The sequence below is a fragment of the Sceloporus occidentalis genome, unplaced genomic scaffold, assembly GCF_023333645.1.
Source record: "Sceloporus occidentalis isolate IW3139 unplaced genomic scaffold, rSceOcc1.0.p SCAF_4, whole genome shotgun sequence".
In the NCBI taxonomy this organism is placed as follows: Eukaryota; Metazoa; Chordata; class Lepidosauria; order Squamata; family Phrynosomatidae; genus Sceloporus; species Sceloporus occidentalis.
The window spans coordinates 52367591-52391905 of NW_028316984.1; the positions used below are offsets into that span (position 1 = coordinate 52367591).

General features: G+C 41.2%; 1 protein-coding gene across 2 annotated transcripts in view; it reads right to left on the reverse strand.

Annotated features, from left to right (window-relative positions):
- The window catches only part of MBD5 (methyl-CpG binding domain protein 5), a 173219-nt gene that overhangs the window by 65800 nt on the left and 83104 nt on the right, over positions 1-24315 (reverse strand). The window contains exon 1 of one of the 2 annotated variants that reach the window (XM_089520060.1): positions 12808-12827. The exons of the other annotated variant lie outside the window; for it this stretch is intronic. The gene's annotated coding sequence lies outside the window, so the exon portion shown is untranslated. Of the gene's footprint in view, positions 1-12807; positions 12828-24315 lie in introns of those variants that run through there. 2 annotated transcript variants of the gene reach the window in all.

A 24315-nucleotide genomic window follows, 5' to 3' on the forward strand; every position in this document is an offset into this window, starting at 1 on the left:
GCCTCCAGCGCAGCAGCCCTGCTTCCTCCCCGCCGCCACAGGAAAGGCCCGGTGGCGGTGCTGTTGGGGGCCAAGAGGCCTCCAGCACCGCCATCGTACCCTTTCACGGCGGCGACCGACTTCCCTCGCAGCGGCGGTGGCAGAGGCCAAGCCGCTGTGACGAAAGGTAAGTAAGGGGAAGGGAAGGGAGGGAGGCAGGGAGGGAAGGGAGGAGGGAAGCGAGGCAGGGGAGGGAGGAGAAGGAAATTGTCCCCAATGGCGGTACGCATGCACGCACGCCGCCATTGGGGACAATTTCCCGATTTGCCATCCGCGGATGCTCAAATCCGCGGATGGCAAATCCGCATATAAGGAGGACCGACTGTATTTCCGATTAAGAAATTTTCCATCTATGAATCTCTGACTGACCTTTGTAGCCATTCATTTAGTGCTGTGCCCTCTAACTTGAATAAAATATTCATTATTAACAATGCACCTGAAGAATGAATGAAGTATACATGTTTGTGGAATGAAAAGTTGAACAGAATTAAAGAGTTTGGAAAATAAAATTCCATGCTTTGGGACAGCCTGTTCAACCTGAAAGTTCCCAAACATGTTGGATTCCCACCATTCGAAAGCAACAATTAGATTAAGGGTTTTGTAGTCCATGTGGGGAAAAATTCAAGGTTAGAGGAATACATTGGATTCTTGTTATACACTGGGTTTGGTTCCAAGATTCCTCCGTGTATAACAAAATCTGTGGATGCTCAAGTCCCATTAAATATAATGACATAGCAAAATGGTGTCCCTTATAAAAAATGGAAAATCAAGGTTTGATATTTGAAATTTATACAATTTTGGAACATTTTCAAACCGTGTATACTTGAATTTGTATATAAAAAATCCATGCGGGGCAAAAAGAGCCTTTTTGAAGGAGTCATTGACAAAACATGCTGTTCTAATAATAACAAAGCATACAACCTCCATGCCAATCTCTGTAAATCCTGTGGTCTAAAATTTTAATCGATGTTACTCAATCAATATTTTACTGTAATCAATGTTTAATCAATCAATTACTTCAACTAAGTAAACTAGTTTCATTATTAGTGTTAAAATAAGAATTACCTTAATTAATTTTCTAGTATCTGAAAGTTAATCTTATTGAATGTATTTAATATTCTAAGCCCTGAACTGGACTACAGTAGAGATTGTAATCCAAGTCTTCTGTAAAATATCATGCAGGGGAAGCTAGATATAAAAAAATACAAAAATACTACTTTTTAGGGAACCAATAAAAATGAGAGCCATTAGGGCTGAAGGGTGGGATATAAATACCTAAATAAATAAATAAATAAATATGCATCCTACTAAGAAACAATGGTGATTATCCAATATGACATTATCTCCATGGTTTCTTTAAAAACAAATGTCCCAATCAATAAGTAAATAAATGACCAATGTAACTAATTAAATTTTGCTTCCACATCAAGTAATTAACTCTTCATTAAAAGAAGAACCCACCATCCCACACTCTAACTCTTTACTTTATGTTAACTTATATTTTATGTTAAAATGTACTCCAATCAACGACCTTGATTGTAAATATTATGAAGCCCTGAGTTTTTGTCCACCTTTCTTTTCAAGGACCTTTTGAAATGCTACAATGAATTTGAGGGTTTACAGGTTCTTATGCTTAATGTTTTCTATAGTAAATTACAATTACCGGCACTTATATTAATCTATTATTTCCATTAATTGAGGCAGCATAGTGTTGGGGTTTGAATACTGAACTAGCGCTCTGGAAGACTAGAGTATGAATTATGGTACCCTTTAGACATAGAAAACCCCAGTAACCTTGGGCCAATTGACCCTTTCCCAGCCAGCCAACCCCCCCCCCCCCCGGAGAACAAATCTTTCCAAGAAAATTTTTTAATAAGGTCACCATAAGTCAGATCAACTTGAAGACACACAACAACAACAACAAAAACAACAACAACAAAGCAGTGACATTCATGATTCGTTTAGGATGTATTCATGCATGAAGAGATGACTATTTTATTATACAGAGTGTGTGTGCTTGCATCTAGTACATATCCATGCCGATAATTCTAATTTTAAAAGATCTTCACTGGCTCCCTATTTGCTTCCGGGCACAGTACAAGGTGTTGGTTATTACCTATAAAGCCCTACATGGCTTGGGCCCGAGTTACTTACGAGAACGCATCTCCCTATGCAATCCGCCTCGCACTCTTAGAACATCGGGTAAGAACCTATTGGAGATAGCAACCTCTAAGTATGTTGCTACTTCACAAAGAGCATTTTCAACAACGGCTTCAAGACTCTGGAACAGTCTTCCTGAGGAGATTTGCTCGGCGGCCTCGTTAGAAACATTTAGAAAAGCAGTTAAAACCAAGCTTTTGAATCAAGCATACCCCACCTGACATGAATACCTCCCCGGATATGAATGACATGCCCTGTCTGTGTATGATCCCTGCCTGCTTGTTGATGCTATTGTTATTGTCTGATGTTGGATATTTTATTGTTTTTAGCTGCTTTTAATTGAATTTTATGTAAACACTTGTGCTTTTATTTAGTCTGTAACCCCACTTTCATCCACCGGGAGAGGCGGGGAAACATAAATAATAATAATTATTATTATTATTATTATTATTGCTGTTAACAGCTGTCAAATTGACTTTCCTAAGAATGAGAGACCTCCAAGTCACCTTATCATTAACTGGCCTGTTCAGGTCCTGCAAACTCAGGGCCACGGCTTCTTTGATTGAGTCTGTCCATCTGAAATGCAGTCCTCTTTTTCTACTGCCTTCTACCTTACCAAGCATTATTGTCTTTTCTAGGGAGTCATGCCTTCTCATGATATGCCCAAAGTATAACGATCTCCATTTAGTCATCTCAGCTTCTCAGGAGAGTTCATAGTTTTATTTGCTCTTGTTGTTGTTGTGTGCCCTCAAGTTGCTTCCGATTTAGGCAACCCTAAGGAGAAACTATCACAGTGTTTGGCAAGTTTCTTCAGAGAGGGATATGCCATTGCTAATAATAATAATAATAATAATAATAATAATATCCTCTGCCATTTTCTCTAGGAGCCATTTTTTGGTATTTTCAGCAGTTCATAATAACCGCAGAAACACATCTCCAACTCTACATCTCAAATGAGTTGATTTTCTTCCTATCATCTTTCACAAACACACACAGAAATGGAAAATACGATGGCACAGACAATCCCAACTTTAATATTCAATGATATATCTTGTCATTTGAGAATCTTGTCTAGTTCCTTCATAGGTGTTCTTCCAAATCCTAGACTTTTAATTCCTTGACTGCAGTCTCCATTCTGATTAATGACTGAGCCAAAGTATGGAAAATCTTGAACTATTTCAATGTCTTCGCCATCTACTTTAAAGTTATGTAAATCATCTGTGGTTATTGTTTTTGTTTTATTAATCTTCAGCTGTAAACCTGCCTTTGCACTTTCATCCTTGACGTTTTTCAGTAGGTAGCAGCTATTTCTCTGTATTCTGTCCTGATGGTAGCCTCTTATCCTGAGTACAGGTTGTGCACAAGGACAATCAAATGGAAAAGGAAAATATTTGGCACGGGTTCTTATTAAATGGGAAAAATACAGATAAATCACCGATACTGGTTGGGGCAGAGTACATTAATCCACACAGTTCCATTTCAGGAGTTTTCACCATTTAACAATACTGAGTAGAGACAAAAGGTCAAGGATCTTCCTATTATCTGTGGCTTGTCAAATATGGTAAGCAAATGTAATTCCCATAATTGTCTGTGGGGATGTGCTTATATATTTGTTTAACTAGCACTGGAAGTTGGCACAAAATGCTCACTCCTTCAGCTAAGACTGTCATCTTCTGACCAAGTCTATTTTCTGTCAAGCCTTTTAACCTTGAGAAGCATTTGAAGTTGGACTGCAGACAGTGTCAGGGTTTTAGCAATGTAAAAATAGGAACATGTGTGTGCTTTTAAGCATAAGCCACTTAGCATTAAAATTTCAATTTCCCCCCTCCTTCCTTCGGGGATAAATGCTGCACAGAACACATGAAGATCCAGAAAACACATATACTGAACAGTGCCAGGAAGTGTAATTCAGAAAGTAATCATAGTGCTTCCAGAATATTTCAAATGGTAGCTTTCTATTCAAGGATGACAATGCTACACTTTACACACATTAGGACACATACAAAAAACCCTATTTTCAGTGGGTGCTGAGGAGGAGTGGAGGAAAGACAGCTTGTTACTTTAATGTAATTACTTTCACATAATATAATGCAGCATAATTGGATAGGATACATTATGGCATATGCACAAAAATCATGAAAGCTTTCCAGGGGAGTTTTCTTGCCTATACCATTTTCAGTGCATATATAATTGAAATAATCATGCATTTCCCAATTAGGTTGTTCATTCGTAGCAGGTAGGTGTAGCCCTTATTTACTTTTCACCTATCTTCTCAGAAAGATAGGCCAGCAAATTAATGTCTTCACATTGCTTCAGGGTCTAATAGCTGATTCTTTGGAAGTACCGTATATATTCATCTATAAGTCTAAAAATTTATGCCCAAAATTGACCCTAAAATCCCAAGTCGACTTTAGTAATGTGATAGCAGCTCTTTCAGATTTCCCCATGTGGTGAGGAGAGGAATTTCTTTCTTTCTGGAGCTAAGCAGAAAGAATCCTGGGTGATTGATTGATATTGCTGTTTGTTTAAAAGTTCTCTCCTGCCCACATGTCCGGCTGAAACAAATGCTGAAACAATGAAGCAAAAAGCCTCAGTGAGAGTCTCTCTTGCCATACACACACATACACACACTGAAGGACCCTCCAAATTTTACCCTCAACCTATCCATGGGTCATGGCAAAATCAATTAATTTTGGCCCCAAAACGTGACCTCAACTTATAGATGAGGTCAACTTACAGTTGAATATATACGGTAGCCTACATACTACCAAACTTTGTGTCACACTGTTGTCAACAACCAGTGACTAGATAGTTCTCCTTCCCAACCCAGAGTATAAACAAGCAATACTCTTAATTGGGGTAAGCATATTAGGTAAAGGTAAGGAACGGTCTTTCTATTAAGGCACTCACTTTTAAATATATATATATATATATATATATATATAAGTTGGTTTCATCGAAATAATTGAGGATTTCTTGCTTTCCAAAACAAACAGCTTGTTCTGTTCCAAAGGTTCAAATAATATTAAATGGTAGCTATGTGCTGGGTACATAGCTTCTATCTCTATTGTTTGAGAAAGATTTATAGAATTAAGCTCCCATCCGTGAAGATTCCCTTCTGAGCATGGAAAAGAAAATATTCTCCATCTGACTGGTGTTTATTTAAAGCTGCAAAAGCCTATTTTGTTTGCCTGTGCACACACGCACTTGCATGCATGCAAACACAGTGAGAGTGAATGCCTAATGCAAAATCTTACAACCATAAGACTAGGAATTTAGTCATTCAGGATCTGAAAAGAAAGACCTGCATCCCATTAATTTGGCTAATAAAACAGGGTTTTAACAGCCACTGGGTTAAAACCTTGTCTCTTGTTAATTTAAGTTAGTTCAACTGACTCAGCAGATTGGAGAATGAAGAAATGAGAAGTGTGCAGATATATTGAGGTCATGTTTTGGTCATAAATATATGGTGGATTCATCTGCAGTTTAAAAGGCATCAGTCGGAAATGCTATCTAATAACACTAATGCATGTGCTAGGCATATAAGGGTTTACTTTAAAATACACATACTTTTTTTGTGGCAAAGCTATTCACAGAACACACAGATAGCAAATTCAGCTATAAGCCATGAGAATAACCACATGAAAGATAGATGAGTCTAAGACTGCATATCTAAATAGATATATTAGGTCATAAAGTCTAAGTCAGCATGCATAGGGCCAGATTATCCTTCTGTTTCTAGAAAAAGATATTGCAAGATTCAAATCTAACCTGAAATATAAGCTTCTTATCTGGAAATTTCCATCATGCATGGTGATTTTTGTATTCACTTTGAGATGAAGGCAATACATTCTGCAGAGACTCAAGAGATATGAAGTCCTTTTTAAAATTTCAGGCTAATCCTGGCTTTCAAACCCAGAATCCTAATGCCAATTAAGCACTGAATACAAGCATTTGACAATGATACCCCATTTCACTGGTTTCAAAGGGACTAGTTTGCAACTAATGTTGATGTACTTATACAAGAAATGAGTAAGGGAAAAGCCATGTGTAAAACAAGAGTCACGAGAAACTGAAAAAACACAATTCGATGGCCCCAGAATAGTGCAATAAAGTATTAGTTGCATATTTAAAAGATCCATTAAGTTCTGTATTTTTATAGAAGTCCTATATTTTGGTGGGAGTATTTTTAAAGCAGGAAAAAGAAGTCCAACAGATCTTAATTACACTGATTTTGCTCATGATAGCTTTTTAATATGTTGTTTTGTTTACAGGACTAAAAAAACCACATGGACTCTTCTCAGGGAAGTATATTTCAGGAAATACCCTAAAATACTAATATACAAAGGGATCTTGTAGTCCTTTTGAGCAAAAGATGTTGTAGCATAAGCTTTCATAGATTCAGGCAATTTGACACCATTTTAACTGCCATGGCTCAATGCTATGGAATTCTGGGATTTGTAGTTTGTGGAGTCTGTTGGAGTCCTGCAAATCCCAGAATTCCATACTATGAATCCCAGGATCCCACTGCATTAAGCCATGGCTGTTCAAGTGGTGTCAAACTGCAATATTTCTGCAGTGCAGGTGCAGATGTAGATGCAACCTACTTCAGATGCATGAAATGAACTGTGTCTCTGAATTCAACATAATATAAAGTTAGGATACAAAGGAACTATTTTGTCTTACAGTCGCCCCTTCCAATTCGTGGGGGATCCGTTGCAGACCCCTCAACCGCGAATCGGGAAAATTGCCAATATTGGAGCCCCAGTGTAATCAATGGGGGCGTGCTTTTGCACGTCTGATTTGACCTTCAAGAGCTGAAATACTAAAGAGATATGTAAAAGGCATGGACAGCGACTGTCACAGGATCATTAGAACTGTGTGTATGTATTTGCATATCATAAATAACTGAATAAATAAGAATTTTGGGAAAGGATCTTATATCTAGCCTATGACTCTTGATGAAGGCTTGTTAAGACAGAGCATTAGATCACCTGCAGCCATGTTCCTTTGAAGTAACTTCAGAGGAACACAAAGGCTAATAAACAGAATCACTGGTCAGAATCTACTGGAAGGGACTTTATCTACTGGATATCTACTTGAAGGGATTTTATGAAAATGTGGGGAAATCTGACTCTACAGTAGGCCCTTGGTACCTTCTGGGGTTACCAAAATTTGTGGATGCTCAAATTCCATTACATAAAATGATGTGGTAAAATGGTGTCCCTTAAGAATCCATCAATGTGGAGGGTCGACTGCAATATTATTCCTATAACTTGATACATTCAACACTGCAAGATGTTAGCTGTGTTGGCCAAAAAAATAAAATAAAAAAAATTAAAATAATAATAATAAAAAAAACCAACCCCAAAACCTTGAAGTAAAGAGAACAACATCCAAAATCCATGCTGTGGTAATGGACCAATCAAAAGGCATTAAAAAAATCATGATAGCATTTGAAGTTTCATGAACTTCTTCATCAGGGAGAGATGATTTAAAAAAATTACAGGGGAAGTAATGTAACAGTGTTCAAGTCCTGACATCTACATTCTGCTTTGGATGTTACAGGAAGTTTCTGTTGACAAAAAGTGAGACTCCCCACCACCCCGGCCCCCAGACCATAGGCTAAGTGAGAACAAAAGTGCCGTATATACTAAACTATAAGTCAATTTCATGTGTAAGTTGAGGGCAGGTTTTGGGGCCCAAATTATGGATTTTGATGTGACCCACGAATAAGTCAGGGTTGAAACTCAGGGGCATGTAACAAAGGATATAATGGATGAAGCAAAGGAAAACAATGGCAAAGAACTTACAAAATTCCGCCAGGTATAACTGTTTATGTTCACCCTAAAGACTGGATGGATGAGAAAATAGAAGGGATTGGTGCTTCCATGACAGATGACACTTTTGCCTTTCACCAGGTGATGGTTCCTTTTTTAAAATACGAATTAAAGTACAGTACTTACATTAACTCATGGGTAAGTCGACTCAGGTTTTGGGGATCAGTTTTTTGACTAAAATTTCTAGAACTTATACATGAGTATATACAATAACCATAAGGTACTATTAAGCCTGGTATTTTTGCTGATGTTCTCTTGAGCAAAAATGAAGAGATCCAAATTAGATTATGGGCTGGGCTGAGGTGCCCCTCCCCACCCATGTTCCTGTTCCCCTCTCTGATGCAAATTCTCCTTCCTTTTGTTTTTTGTGGGTTTTTCGGGCTACGTGGCCATGTTAAGGAATAAACTCTGCTAGAACATGGTCACATAGCCCAAAAAACCCACAAAAAACTATGGATGCCGGCCATGAAAGCCTTCGACTTCTCCTTCCTTTTCTTTTCTGACATCAACCATAGTATAGTATTATCCGTAAGGCAATACAAAAAAAAGTGGGGGGGGGGGCAGAACACAAACTGTGGCACAGGAAGAATAACAGAGAAATCACAATAGACAGATGACCCAAACACATAGGAGAATTCAAAAGATGAGAAGGCAAGCAGTAGACAGATTCAACAATACAAGCACTATCTGAAGCAGCAACACACATACTATAAGAACATGGAATGTGAGAAGCATGAGCCAAGGAAAGGTAGAGATAGGAAAAAAGAAGAACTGGAATGCATGAACACAGCAATTCTAAGTGTCATCACCATAATCCAAGTATATGTGCCATCCACAGAGGCGAAATAAGAAGAATTTGAGAGATTCTATGAAGGAGTCCAAGACGAAATTGATAACACACCAATACAGGACATCAAACTGATCATAGACGATTGGAACACCAAATTAGGAAGTAAAGAAGAATAAAAAACAGTAGGAAGATTTGGACTAGGCATAAGAAATGAAGCAGATGAGCATTTGATAGATATCTGTGAGGTCAATAACTTCTTTTTGTATACAACCAAAGAGAAGACTATATACATGGACATCAGCAGATGGACAACACAAAAACCAAATAGATTATATAACAGGAAGCAAAAGATGGAAACATTCCATTATGGTGGCCAAGACTAGACCAGGTGCTGATTGTGGCACAGACCACAAACTACTTATATCAAGATTAAGAGTAAAGCTGAAAAAGAAACAAAAACCAGTTGTTATACACAAACATCTCAACAGAATTTACTGACAACATAAGAAATAAATTTGAACTATTAAACATTATCAACCGGGAACTAGAAAAACTATGGTCAGAAGCAAGAGACATAATAAAGGACGAATACAAACACACACTATCTGTGGTCAAAAAGAAAGAGAAGAAGCAATGGATAACAGATAAACCACTTCAAGCAGTAATGGAAAAAAGAAAAGCAAAACAAAGGGAGATAGGAATGAAATGAAAACCATGAATGCAACTATACGACGACTAGTGCGAAAAGATAAAGACAACAACTACAATGATCAATGCAGAGAAATAGAAGACAACAACAACAAAAAACGAAGAATGAGAGCCTCTTCTACAAAATCCAAGAAATCAAAGGGAAGTTCAAACCAAGGTCTGTGATGCTATATGACAATAAAAAGAACATAATTCAAGACCAGGGAGAAATAAAAAGACGCTGGAGGCAATACACAGAAGAGTTATATAAAGAGATGAGAAAATGAAAGTAAATGGAACGAAGAACCATATGAAAATGAATCCCAAATTTGAAAAAGCAAAGTGAAAGAGGCAATATTAGAACTTGGGAAAAATAAATCACAAGCAACAGATGATATTCCAGACAAACTGCTACAGTCCACACTGACAGAATCAACTCCAGTGCTAACATGTCAACAAATATGGAAAACAAAACAATGGCCAATATACAGGAAATGTTCAATATACCTGTACATCCCAATTCTCAAAAAAAAAAAGACACACAAAAGACTGCAGCAACTATAGAAGCATAGCATTAATTTCCCATGCAAGCAAAATTATGTTCAAAATTCTGCAATACAGACTCCAACCATACACAGAGAGAGAAATCACAGAGGACAAGCAGGGTTCAGAAAACGAAGAGGTACTACAGACCACACTGCAAACATACCATGGCTAATGGAGTACACTAAAGAATTCCAAAAGAAGATCAGCATGTATTTTATAGACTATAGCAAAGCCTTCAACTGCATAGATCATGAAAAACCATGGAACACCCTTAAAGACATGGGAGTACCAACACATCTGATAGTCCGAATGAAAAATATGTACTTAGAACAAGAAGCTACAGTTAGAACAGAATATGGAGAAACATAATGGTTCCCAATTGGCAAAGGGATCAGGCAAGGCTGTATCCTTTCACCCTATCTGTTCAACTTGTATGCAAAAAATATTATACGAAGAGCAGGCTTGGACACATGAGCACGAGTGAAGAGAGGAGGAAGGAATATCAATAATCTGAGATATGCAGATGACACCATACTACTATCAGAAAATATTGCAGACCTGGAAAAACTACTAAGAAAAATCAAAGAAGAATGTATAAACATAGGCCTACTGCTCTACATAAATAAATTAAAAATAATGTCCATGGAAGATCTACACAAATTCAACCTAGACAATGAAGAAACAGAAATAGGAAAAGGGTTCCTATATCTTGTGTCAAACTTTGATCAGAACGGGGACTGCTGTCAAGAAATCAAAAGAAGACTAAGAATGGGGAGTGTAGCTATGAAAGAGCTAGGAAAAAAAGCCTAAAATGTAAAGATATACAACTGAGCAAGAAAGGTAGAATCGTACAAGCCATTGCATTCCCTATTACCATGTATGGATAGTTAAGAAAACGGATAGGAAGAAAATAAATTAATCTGAAATGTGGTGCTGGAGAAGATTGCTGAGGATACCATAGACAGCCAAGAAATCAAACAAATGGGTGCTAGAACAAATCAAATCAGAAATCTCTCTGGAAGCCAAGATGACTACACTAAGGCTGTCATACCCTGGCCACATCATGAGAAGGCATGACTCACTGGAGAAAACAATAATGCTAGGAAAGATGGGGAAATGTAGAAAGCGAGAAAGACAACATGCTGGATGGATGGACTCTATTAAGGAGGTCACGGGTATGAATTTAAAGGTCCTAAGCAGAGCAATGGAAGACAGAGAGTCTTGGAGATGTCTCATCCACAGACTCGCCATGAGTGGACATTGACTCAAGGGCAATTAACAACAAAATACAAATAGTGCACCATACTGAAAGGAGAATGAAGGAGGCAAAATACAGTAAGTATTGAAATGGGAGCAAATCAAACTGTATTCCACATTTGGTTCTGAAAAGCAAAGGGTGAAGAAGAAGTGAGGATTAAGGAAGAAAAAATGCATAATCCCATGCCATGCTCTCAGTGTCCAAACCAGGAACATTATTTATTCCAGTTGTCTGACTTTTGAAGTAAAGAAGTAACAGATGTAATAGATATTACCTTCTGCATGCTGATAAACCTTGTGAAAGCATAAACAGCATTTGCTGCTAACTGCCATCAAATAGATTCAACTTATGGCGACCCTTTACATGAGAGACCTCCAAGTCGTCCTATCTTCAACAGCCCTGCTCACGTCTTGCAGACTCAGGGCCATAGTTTCCATTATTGTGTCAATTCATCTAGAATGCAATTTCCCACTTTTCCTGCTGATTTACACCCTGCCAAGCATTATTATCTTTTCTTGTGAGTCATGTTTTCTTATGATATGACCAAAGTACAACAACCTCAGATTATCCATCCTGGCTTTAGGGAATGTTCAGGCTTTGGTTGCTCTAGGACCCATTTATTTTAGCAGCCCATGTACTGTAGTTCCTCCTTAAGCTACAAGGCAAGGAAGACTGAGACAAATATCAGCACTCGACATGCTCTTCATTTTCCATCCCAACACACAATTTTACTTCTATCCCTGCCTTTGTTTTCAGAAAAGCTCTAGTCCCCTAGGAATATTCAAACCAAAGAGCTTCCTGCACAACAGGAGTTCTTAAAACAAGCTAAATTTTCCTGGATAAAAAATATGCATAAAGGCCACATTTATTTTTCCCTCTTTTTTTTCAGAAGAGGCATAGCTACTAGTTGGCCACTGTTGTAGCGACATCAGTCACTTGGATCTTCAACATCCCAAACATTTTTTGAACTTACCAGATTTTTCTGGAAAAGGCAAATGGATCTATCATATATTAAGAAGCCAACTGTTTGCTATGAGTCCTCTTTTATTTTTTTAAAAAAACCCATCCTATACAAAACCTTAATGCCAGAGAATAATGTATAATGCTAATAGCTGTGGTGTGTATTCATTACCAACTCATTTCAGTACTCCAAGCTTGTTTTTGCTGTACACTGTCACAAGAACTCTCACCTACAGGAAAACTAATAATTCTTAGAGATAAACAAACTTGCCTTTGCATTGTCCTGCATAATAAGGCAAGTATATCTTCCATCCACAATAATGCTTAACTTTTAATTAGGCTCCAACCAACATTGCTGATGAAAGCGAACAAGGATCTTGATAATGACCTCAGTAGCACATGGTATCGTGCATAGGATCCTTCAGGTTATTTAAGAAGCATCACAATTTATTATGAAACTTTTGGGAAAAGCAAGTTAACATAGCTTTTAAAAATAGATAACTGAGATGAAGTGCAAGTTAACTGACCTTCCTGCTTGCACTGGACTTTTCCACAGGAAGTAAGAGCAAGTAAGACTTTCTGCTCCCTCAGGACCACCTCCTGCTTGCATTGGACTCTTCCTCAGTAGGCCTAAGCCAGGGGTAGGCAACCTTTTTGAGCTGGGGGCCGGGTTGCTGTCCCTCAGACAACTGGGGGGCCGAAGAAGGGGGTGGAGCCTCATGCCAGGGGCGGAGCTTCTGCCGAAGCCCCAGAGAAGGAGGAGGGGTGTGCTGACTGATATCATCATCATCATCACCATCATCATCACCACCACCACCACTATCACTGTTACAGCAGACCTTTTAGCATTAAAAGTACCAAAAATACACAGAAATGCACTTTGGAAAGTCACACTGTCTCACCTTCAGAAATAATAAAAATACTGAAATAAAATAAAAAGCAATAATGAAAATACTGAAATAAAATAAAAAAGCAATAATGAAAATACTGAAATAAAATAAAAAGCAATAACAAAAATACTGAAATAAAATAAAAAAGCAGTATTAAAAATACTGAAATAAAATAAAAAAGCTATAATAAAAATACTGAAATAAAAAAACAAAAATAAGTATATTTTTTAAAATTAATAAAAAAAACCAAGGCAGACCTGAAATGACTCACCTTTCCAATTCCTCCTCCTCCGCTTTCTCATCCTCCTCCTCTTCTTCGCGCTCCTTCCTGGCCTGAGCGGAGCCTAGGCCCCAGGCAGGCCGGGGGGGGGGGGGGGGGGAAGCCAGCGTCCCCGCTGGCTTCTCCCTCGGCCTGAGTGGAGCCTAGGCCCCAGGCAGGCCGGGGGGGAAAGCCAGCGACCGCGGGGAGGCGGGGAAGGTGACGCGGCCGCGCGCAGGAGGCACCGCCTCCACCTTCGCCTCCTCTGCCCCAGACCTCGCTGCCCTCCTCTTCCTCCGCGCGGCCATGCACGGTGGAGGAGGATGGCAGCGAGGCACCGATGGGTGCCTGGAGCAGCGCCCAAGCTGCGGCGGGGGCGGCAATCGGCGGCAGGACTGGGCCAGGGCCGGTCCCGCTGCCTCCACGGGCCGGATGCGGCCCGTGGGCCGAAGGTTGCCGATGCCTGCCCTAAGCTGTCAATCGCCTCAAACTGCTTTAACACCTCAGAAAGAGTCAGCTACAGCCTTTCTTTTTTCTTTCCTGTTTCTGCCAGTCACACCTTCTCCTGTTGATCACTGAGTAGCGAATCCCATCCTTCCCATGGCTCCACACATTTCTCCCAACCTGATCCCCATTCGGCCTCTTCCTGTCTCCCTGCTTCCATTCTTCTGTTCACTCTGGAACTGTTGCTCTGCTGCCCCTAAAGCAGCTGCAATTCATGACCTTTTTCTCTCCAAATCCTTTAATCTCCTTGCTCTCACAGAAACCTGGCTCCCAGCCCATGATACTGCTACCTCCGCTGCCCTTTCTCTTGGTGGTCTCTCCTTCACCCACACTAGTCGCCTTGAGGGTCGGGGAGGAGGGGTTGGTATCTTGCTATCTAACTCCTGCCAGTTCCAAGTTCTACCCCCCCCCCCCAGCTATCATTTCTCTTCTTTTGAGTTTCATTCTATTAGACTCTTTTTTCCTTCTACAGCTCCGGGTTGCAGTTATCTATCGCCCTCCTGGCTCTGCCACCCAGTTCCTCTCAGACTTTGAATCATGGCTGACATTCTTCCTTTCAGATTCAGTCCCCACTTTGATCCTAGGTGACTTCAATATCCACGTTGACGATTCCAATAACCCTACAACGTCTCGCTTTAACTCTCTCCTAGCTTCTTTTGGCCTCCAACCACACTCCAACTCTTCAACTCATTCTCTTGGTCACTGTCTTGACCTAGTTCTTGCTGCAAACTGCGCCATTTCTGACTACCTGGCACTTGACTTTCCACTATCTGATAATCATTTAATCTCCTTTGCTCTTAGTTATACTCCTCCTCCTCGTCATACTGTTCAACGCCATTTTCGTGATCTTCAATCTGTTGACTCTAACCATCTTGGTCTGACCCTGGATTCATCTCTCTCTTCCCTAATTCTCGGGGATTCTGCTGATTCAGCAATGTCTTTATTTAACTCCACTCTTTCCTAAACTCTCGACTATTTTGCCCCTGTCTCTGTACGCACTTCTTCCTCTAAGACTAGACCTCAGCCCTGGCTTACCCCCAACATCAAGTATACTTGCAACATCTGAAAGAATGATGTATAGATGAAACAGGAACGTTGGGTACTTACCGTGACACGTTCATTTCCTGCAGAGAAGGGTCCTGGCATCCTGTAATCTGGGTTTAGCTCCTCCTATTTGCTCTTGTAGGCAGGGACTATAAACAAAAGACCAGCCCCTATATAGGGAGGAGCTAGCCCCCCTGAGCCTCAGTCAATAACAAGCCAAGTGAGTAGCAAGGTAAATCAAGGAACTGAACTTTAGTAACATCAGCTAAGGGTTAACTAGAACACCTTAGAAAAAACTAGTCCAAGAACAAACAAGAACTCAGAAAACCAATCCAGCAACAAGAAGACGAACAAGGCAGGTCCACCAACAGGCAGGCAGGGTCGGAGGCCGCAGGCAGCACCCGGGTGGGCAGGATGCCAGGACCCTTCTCTGCAGGAAATGAACGTGTCACGGTAAGTACCCAATGTTCCTTTTCCCAGCAGAGAGGGTCCTGTCCTCCTGTAATCTGGGATTTACAAAAGCCCTCTCGAACTGGGAGGGAAGTGCTGCTAGGAGACTGTGGGCCCCGACACAATCTGTTGGAGGACCCTCTTTCCAAATGACGCCACAGCGGACTGAGACACGTCCAGTTTGCAATGTCTTATGAAGGTTGAAGGCGACTTCCATGTGGCCGCCCTGCAATGTCTGACAGGGAGGCGCTAGTGGCCAGGGCCGCAGAGGTAGATGCACTCCTGGTTGAGTGCGCCATCACCCCCTCGGGTGGAGAGAGATCAAGAGTTCGGTAGCTCTCTTGAATACAAGACCTGATCCACCGAGTTGAGGCAGATAACTTGTATCCCAAAGAGCCTGGAAAAAAGGAAACGAACAACATTTCAGATGACCTTAAGGTTGAAGTCCTCTTGATGTAGATTTTGAGGGCTCTGCGCACAGCCAATGTGTGCCAGGTCTTTTCCAAGTCCTTCTTAGGACTGGGGCAGAATGAAGGCAGGAGAATGTCCTGTGACACCTGAAAGGCTGAGTTCACCCTAGGCACGAAGGTAGGATCTGGACAAAGGCACACTGAGACCGGCCTAAAATATACAAGTCATTACGTACCGACAGGGCCCCAGCTCTGACACCCATCTGGCAGAGGGAATGGCCGTGAGGAATATGACCTTGAGGGAGAGGTGTTTGAGGAAGGCCTCCCGAAGGGACTTGCTCGGCCCAACCGTCAGCGCCTTTAAGACCGTGTTCACACCCCAAGCTGGCCCTGTTGGAAACTCCCCTCAATAGCCATTAATGTGAGGATGGCCGCCATTCTAGCTGCTCTCGTATGGAGCAGAACCGACGTGATGGCAGACACCTGCCTTATAACCATGTTGGGTCAAGTCCCTTCTTAATGTCATCTTGGATAGACTATAGCAGGTCAGCCACTGAAACCTGAAGCAGTTGATGAGAACTTGTCTAAGCGGTGGATTATGAGATCAATCAGAATAGAACCTGATCTAATCTGGACCTATGGCAGCCTCCACCCTATCTCTGATCACCTTGTCAACTGGTTATAGTAATGAAGGTGATATTAAGGTGATTTCACCTGTAGCAATTAAGACTTAGCACTCTGAAAGAGGAATGTTAATGTCTGACCTCCAATTAAAATTTAAAACAATGTGCTGGAACATCTGTGAACCTGTGTAAAATAAGACTAATCCCATGGTTAGGCAAAGAAGACACTGGATTAACCTTTATCTCACAGACATTGGTGAATCCATGCAGCAGCATAGATGCACTCTATGTTAAAAGGGCATGTGGTCAGAATTAAGTCTGATTTCATCTGAGGATGAACTAGTCTAGAGGCTTCAAAAATCACCCCAACTCCATGTAGCAGGCTATCATCAACCTGTATGAAGGCTGAGGGGTCTCCCGGCTGAATGAACTGCTGATTAAGGAGTCATGAAATGGGAACAGAGGGCTTGGCAAGGATAGCCCTCTGGTATCTAATTTCGAGGAGAGAACCTTCTCCACAAAAAGGATCTGTCAAGGAACACAAACCTAAATTTTAAATAGTATAGTGGGCCCTCGATATGTACTGGAGTTGGATTTAGGACTTTGCATGGATACCAGATCCATGGAAGTTGAAGTCACAGAAAATATAATGGCATAGTAAAACGGAGTCTCCTGTATAAAATAGTAAAATCACAGTTTGTTTGTTTTTTGGAATATATATATATATTACAAGCTGTGCTAGCAGAAAAACAAGGCATAGGCACTGGGAAGTCCATTTTCCCAGCCTCAGAAAGCAGTGGACAATGGTGTTGTTTGGGCCAGACCTTGGCATGAAACCCAGCCAGGGATAAGACACTCACCCACACAGCAGCTAACCTTATAACCATAAAACCATAGAATCATGGAGTTGGATGAGACCACAAGGACCATCAAGTCCAACCCCCTGCCATGCAGGAAATCACAATCAAACCATGCCCAACAATATGCAAAGGAATTTTGTAGCTTCCTGAGACCACTAAAAGAAAGAGATTGGCAGCATGAACCTTCATGGCCTTGAGCCCAATTAATCATATGCAAGATAGACCTTGTACAATAGGCCTATCCAAGTCAGGAAGCAGTTGAATGGCAAGCCCATCAGCAGGCATTCTTATTTAAAATGTAACTATCTAGACAAGGTAAGAGGCAATTGTGGTCTTAGTGGCAGACTCCTCGGGGCTCTGTAGGATGTCTGAATAGGATTTGAAGCAACCTCTTAGCAGAAAAAACTGACTATATTGTTTTAAAACACTCATGGAGGAAGGGGGGGGGGTTCTCCCCCCATGGAGAGGAGTCTGTTTGTCTGTTTGTTTTTGATAAGAGTTTTTCTTAACCCCCTGTATTAGTGAGAACCATCTCATGGAAGAAACTGTATTTTTTTAGTTTCTTCCCTTTAACAGACATCTCTCCAAGAAAGAAGAGAAGGCAAGGGAAGCCACCTCTCCTGAGGCTAGCTGACTGAGGTTCCCTGTGTTTTATAACAGGAACATAACCCTTATGACAATAAAGTGGAGCTTGGTTGGTCACCTTAATCCAATATATCTATCACCTCATATGAAATGTTTTACCAAAGATCCTCAATGCATGTAAGCATTAGAGGTCTGCTGAGTGACCAGAGGCCTTCTCCTTGCTTGAGTCACTTAAATGAATTTAAATGAATCTGAATTGTTAAAGCTTATGCTCTTAATGAGAAGTGCTATGGCTGATAACAGTTTGCACAAAGGAGGTAGAACCATGTGCTCATCTTATGTCTTAGGCTGTTCCAGCAAAAGCAAAAGGGGCTCTGGCCCCAATGGAGACAGAGATAGAGGCCCATGAGGAAGGAAGAAAAATCATCATGTTGGCTTATGGCTAGCCCCTTCCCTTGTTGAATTAGTTTCCAGGCATCTTCTCTGGCCTGGAAAAAGGAGAGGGGGGTGAGCAGAAACAGCACAACTCAAACTTCATGGGCTAACAGTAATAAAATGAACACCAGAAAAAGTTAACCAGTATCTCTTGTAAATCTGAACCCCCCCAGACCTGTTGGTCTGGGGGCTCTCCCCTCCTTTATTTGCCCCATCAAGGGAGGCTGCCTGGGCAGTAGCTTCTTCCAGGCACTGAGGAAACTGCTCCTGGGTTAGCAGTGACTGAAGAGCATTGCTAAACATGGGTAGATAGCTGCATATGGCCTGTAGTGTAGCCCTGATACTCACAGGTCACTTTGTTTTATTTATGTTTGAAACAGCCCCAACTTCAAGCTGGCGTTTACAAGCTTAGCCCTTATTATCTCAGGCAGGCTTTAGTAACCTGGCTGCATGATAGAAGCTGGCTTGGTCGTCAACTCCCTTCCCACCTGCATAGGTAGCTGGGAAGGGCAGAGGGGCTGCTGTGGGACATGGCCCCCCATTTACCTGAGGTATGTCTGTATCCTGAGAAAGGGTAATCTCTGATGGAAAGGAGAGGCCAAGCGCTCAAGCTGCTCTCTCAAGAGTGCCATAGTTTGGGGCAGCCAAACACAACTGGGGGTGAAGGGAACTCTCCACCCATGATATCCACAAGTGGTTTAACCCTTTTTGTTGTTGTAATTTTTTGGGAGGGAACACAGGAGGATTTGTATCCATGTGCTCTCACATAGTATCCTTGGGTTGGAAGAGACCCCAAGGGTCATCCAGTCCAACCCCATTCTGCCATGCAGGAACTCTCAATCAAAGCATAACCGATAGATGGCCCTCCAGCCTATGTTTAGAAGTGGGTGGCAGAGGCCATGCTCTCTTTGTGGAGGACATGAAGCCATATTGTGCTTTATTGTGGGATGGTCTGTGGCAGCCAAAAAAGACCATTTTAGAGTTGGAAGATTCAGCTCCTGGTGGGCCAAGTCTAGCTTCCTTTACAGCCATGCGGCTGTACAACATAGAAGAGGAGTCCTCTGCCTCCTTACACACCATCACATTATAAGAATTCAAAATGAAAGTGCAGGAGCCCTGGCAACACCACCATGTGCTTCGCAGTCTGCAAAAGGATCCCCCACACCTGTTGGGGTCCTGGGTGCTATTGGGGCCAGAGAAGGGAAGGGAGGGGGAGACCAAGGGTTTATGTCCCCATCTGCCCTCCTGGCAGAGTCCCAAACCTTATGCTAGGCACAGTGCCTGCAATGGCCATGGCAGAGGCTTCATGGCCATGCCTGCCCCGAGCGAGGGCATTAGATCTGGCAACGGTTATATGGTGGCTAGAGAGAGAGGGCCCCTGGTAGTCACCTTTATCCTGTGTCTTCTGGCAGGCTTGACTCCCTGGTGTTGGCCCTGTTTCAGGCTGTGCAGAGGTGATGCAGAGAAAACCCTTGCCATGGCTTTTGGCTGGCCTGTCCCCTGTACTCTGGCCCCGAATGGACTGAGCAGCGATGTTGAGAAGGGAGGTTTCCATATCTTCCGGCCAGTTTCCTCACTGATCCCTGGCCTTAAACAGGCTGGGCAGAGGTGATGTGGAGAAACAGAGACATGGAGGGGAAACCCCTCACCATCTGTTCCCACGGCTCCCATGTGCTGCAACGCTGTTTGCAGAAATTTCCTGTGCTCTTTTCATGAGAGGGGGCAGCTTGGAGGAGAGGGAGAGTCACTGGCAAAGCCAAGACCTTTCTCCAATCCTGGGAGCCCTTGCCATGTTAAGTCCTTCTTCATGCTCCCAAGGCAGCAAGAGAAATGAAGAGAATAAAAGGACTGGAGTGGCAGTAGTGAAGAAGCTGCAGAGCAACAGCAAACCCATCCCAATGGGTCTCTCTCTGAAACCAGCTCCTTCTGTTGAGCTGGCAGACCCTGAGCTAGGGAAGCCTGAGCTAAGGATGACCCTTAGCCAGTGCTCTTGGGGTCCTCTGCCATAGCCACCACCAAAGAAGGGGGGAAAGGCAGGAGAGAGGAGAAGGGAAGGCCAAGAAAACTCTCAAACCGCTTTCGGAGAAGGAAAAACCTTGCTGGCTCGAAGAGACACATCCTGCTAGGAGCATAGGCAGGAACAAGACTGAGGCTCAGGGGGGCTAGCTCCTCCCTATATAGGGACTGGTCTTTTGTTTATAGTCCCTGCCTACAGGAGCAAATAGGAGGAGCTAAATTCTGCTGATTCAGCAATGTCTTCATTTAACTCCACTCTTTCCTAAACTCTCGACTATTTTGCCCCTGTCTCTGAAAGAATGATGTATAGATGAAACTTACAAATGGACTTATATCTGGACATTTAGTCAGCTTTTCTAGTCCCTTACAACTAATGTGGTTATTTTTTCTCCTTTTTTATTTTCCTACTTTTGTTATGGAACATTATGGTATGTAACTGAGATCCCATTCAATGTTAATACATTTAAATTTTAAAAAATACAGGATGTTAAAAAAGAATGGTGCAAAAGTAAAGCTGTTCTTATTTGGTTTTGCACCATTATTTTTTACTCACCCTGTACATGCCTCCACCTACAGCCTTACTCTCCAAACCTAAGTTAGGATTGGCAGAGTTCCTTACAAATTATATTTTACCAAATTTGAAGGCAGTGAAAGACAAGTAGAAATGACCTAAGGTAGAACATGAGCCCTCTTACTCCTCCTCTAGCAAGCACTTTCTGCACATGCAGTTAGCTGTGGCAGTACCACATCTACAGCACATTTCTGACCAGAGTGCAATGCTCCTTTTAATGTTACACTCAACTGGCTAGATGCATCTAGTGACATGCATGTATAGATGCCTAGCTTCATTACTTAACATACAGGTAGCTGCCTAATATGATCTAGCAATCTCATAGTTTTGGACAAACATATTCAACCAAATGGGATTTCTGAATACAGTATTTGAATATGAAGTTGTCATAATTCAGAAACTTGCTGTCATCTGTAATCTGAAGAATTAAGCAAATTGGGTTTATATTACATGTGGAAAGCAACTTCTGTTGCTCATCATTCTGTTTGACAATAATACACTTCCAAAAAAAATGCTATTTGAATATATTCCTTATACAGTATTTGAATGTATGGTATATAAAAAAGGTGAACAATATCTTATACAAAAATTTATCAACAGTGTGAAATATAATCCAAGAAATAAAATGGTCATAAAGCTGGAATAATGAAACTCTCTTGCATTAAAAGACTGTACTAACTGCATTGCATGAATGCTATGGATACGATATTGTTACTGTTTTTTAAAAGTGTTCTTTTGCACACACTATCTCCAAGAATATGCTTATGCATATTCTTGGAGATGGTGGGTTTTTTAAAAGCTGTTCTACAGTTAGCTGTGCTGCAGAATTAATTTACCAGTAACAGAAAAAAAAATTCTATGGTTTCAAAGAAAAACATCAGCAATGCAGCAGACTCCCACCTAGGTTTTCAAAAACTAGGTCATATAGACAAAAATGAAAATATTCAGTAGAAATAGTTCCTAATAAACAAGTGCTGTAGCATGCTGTTTACTAGATCTTGATTCCCATATAGAACATGAATTTTACCATCAATAACAAAAACTGAAATTGCATCTGACTATAAATTGACATTTAATACACAGAAATTGAAATGTACACTGAAGCATTTTCTTTTGGAAAATGAAGAGGTTTCTGAAATATTATACTCAGCTTCATATTCACTATAAATCATACTATCTGCATATTTATATTGTCCCTATAGCTCTGTGTCTCAGTTCAGATCCTGAGAACTGTGGTCAGAGTTGTTATTGAGCAATGAAGTTTCACAGCCTCATTCTTATTGAAGTATTCTGTGCTTTCTGCAAAAACAACTAAGCCCATGAGAATGGCATGAGATCTGCAGCATAAGGGGATGTTGCGAGGGGAAAAACTGAGGGAAGTGAAAGACTATTCCACACATAGAAGCGCAAGTGCCTACCAATGTGTGAAGAATAACTTGGTCCAAGCCATCCAGTTTAGAGATACAGTGGACCTTGTTATACGCTGGGGTTTGGTTCCAAGATCTCCCGTGTATAACAAAATCCGTGTATGCTCAAGTCCCATTAAGTATAATGACATAGCAAAATGGTGTCCCTAATAAAAAATGGAACATCAAGGTAAATTTATACTTTTTTGGAACATTTTCAAACCGTGTATGCTTGAATCCGTGTATAAAAAATCTGTGTATAAGAAGGGCCAACTGTATTTTTTAATTTTACCTTGTCTATCAGATGGATGTCACCAGATATACTGGAAGATATGCATTTTCCTCCATCCATTGACCTGGTTCTATCTTACAGAAACTGAGTTTGTATTCTACCTGTGAGTGTCAGGCTCCTAGAAAAAAAAATTTCACCATTCCTAAACATCTGATAAATCTAGTTAGGTTAAATGGCCTAACACTATCTTGTAAACTCAGAAAAGCTTTTCTTGATGAAAACTTAATGAAAAAACTTCTTTTAACTCTAATTTATGCTACAAGTACTTCCAATGACTATAACGCAGATGTCTGCAACTCATTCGCATGTGCTAGTGGTCTGTATGTAAAATATGGTTCTCAGAGGAAAACACCACCACCATCTAATGCTGAGCACATGGAACAGAGTACATTTTTGTTCCTTCCTACAATAGCTGAAAAAATAGAGAGCTCTCTAAAGCTGATATTTAAATATACAGTCAGCCCTCCATATCCATGGATTCTTTATCCACGGATTCAACCATTCATGGCTTGAATTTTTTTAAAAAAAATATATATATATATTCCAAAAATCTCTCTTTTGAAGCAAAATCTTACCATGTTGGATATCTTTAAAAACCCATTTACTTAAAATAACATTTTATTGTGGCTACTCACAACAAAGGCAGTTAACAACAACAAACTCACAACAAATAATGCCAGTTCAGTGATATGTAAAGAATAAGACAACAGATGTATGATGACATATATATACTCATGTCCACCCATACTTTGTATAAACTTCTTAATGGGAAACTGAAGAAAAATACTTTTGAATTTGTTTGAATTACGCTAAAACTTTATATAGATGTGGATTGCATTGATAACGTTTATGAACTAATATTCTGTTTCTTTATTTTATATTATTTTATATTAGAAGATGTACCTTCTTAACAGAGGAAATGAAGAAATAAGGGAAATTATATATAATATTCGAGCCCAGTCAGGTTCCAACTGGTGCAGCTCGAGAGTTCATGGCTACCATGACTGCCATGGGCCTGTCCCAATTGGTCACAGGGACCACGCATTTTGCCGGTAATACACTCGATGTTGTCTTCTGTACGGACATGGAGTCTCCGTGGGCAGAGGTAACCAATATCTCTGCCCTGTCATGGATGGATCATTTCCTGGTTGAGGCTAGTATCAAGGCTACTGTCCAGATCCCCCCCCGGGGGTGGCGAACCTATTAGAATGGTCCACCATCGAAGGCTGATGGAACCCAAAAGGTTCCAGGAAGCCCTAGAGGGCTATCTGGTTGGAACTGACGGCGATTCTGTCGATGCCCTGACCAACATCTGGGATGTTGATCTTTCCAGGGCTATACACAGCATCGCTCCCAAGTGTCCTTTCCGGCCTGCTTCCAATAAAAAGCCCTGGTACACGGAAGATCTCAGGGCAAGGAAGCGGGCTGCGCAACGACTAGAGTGCAAATGGCGGACACATCAGGACTTAGCCGACAAGACACTCCTAGAGTCTCATTTGAAGGCCTACGGAGTGGCAATAGGTGCAGCTAAGAATTCGTTCTATGCTGCACGTATTGCGTCCGCGGAGTCGCGTCCAGCAGAGCTGTTCAGGGTGGTGAGAGAGCTCACTCAAGTGGCTCCCCCCCTGAACCCATTATTGGAGCCATCCAAAGCCTGCTGTGACGAGTTTAACAACTTCTTCGCGGATAA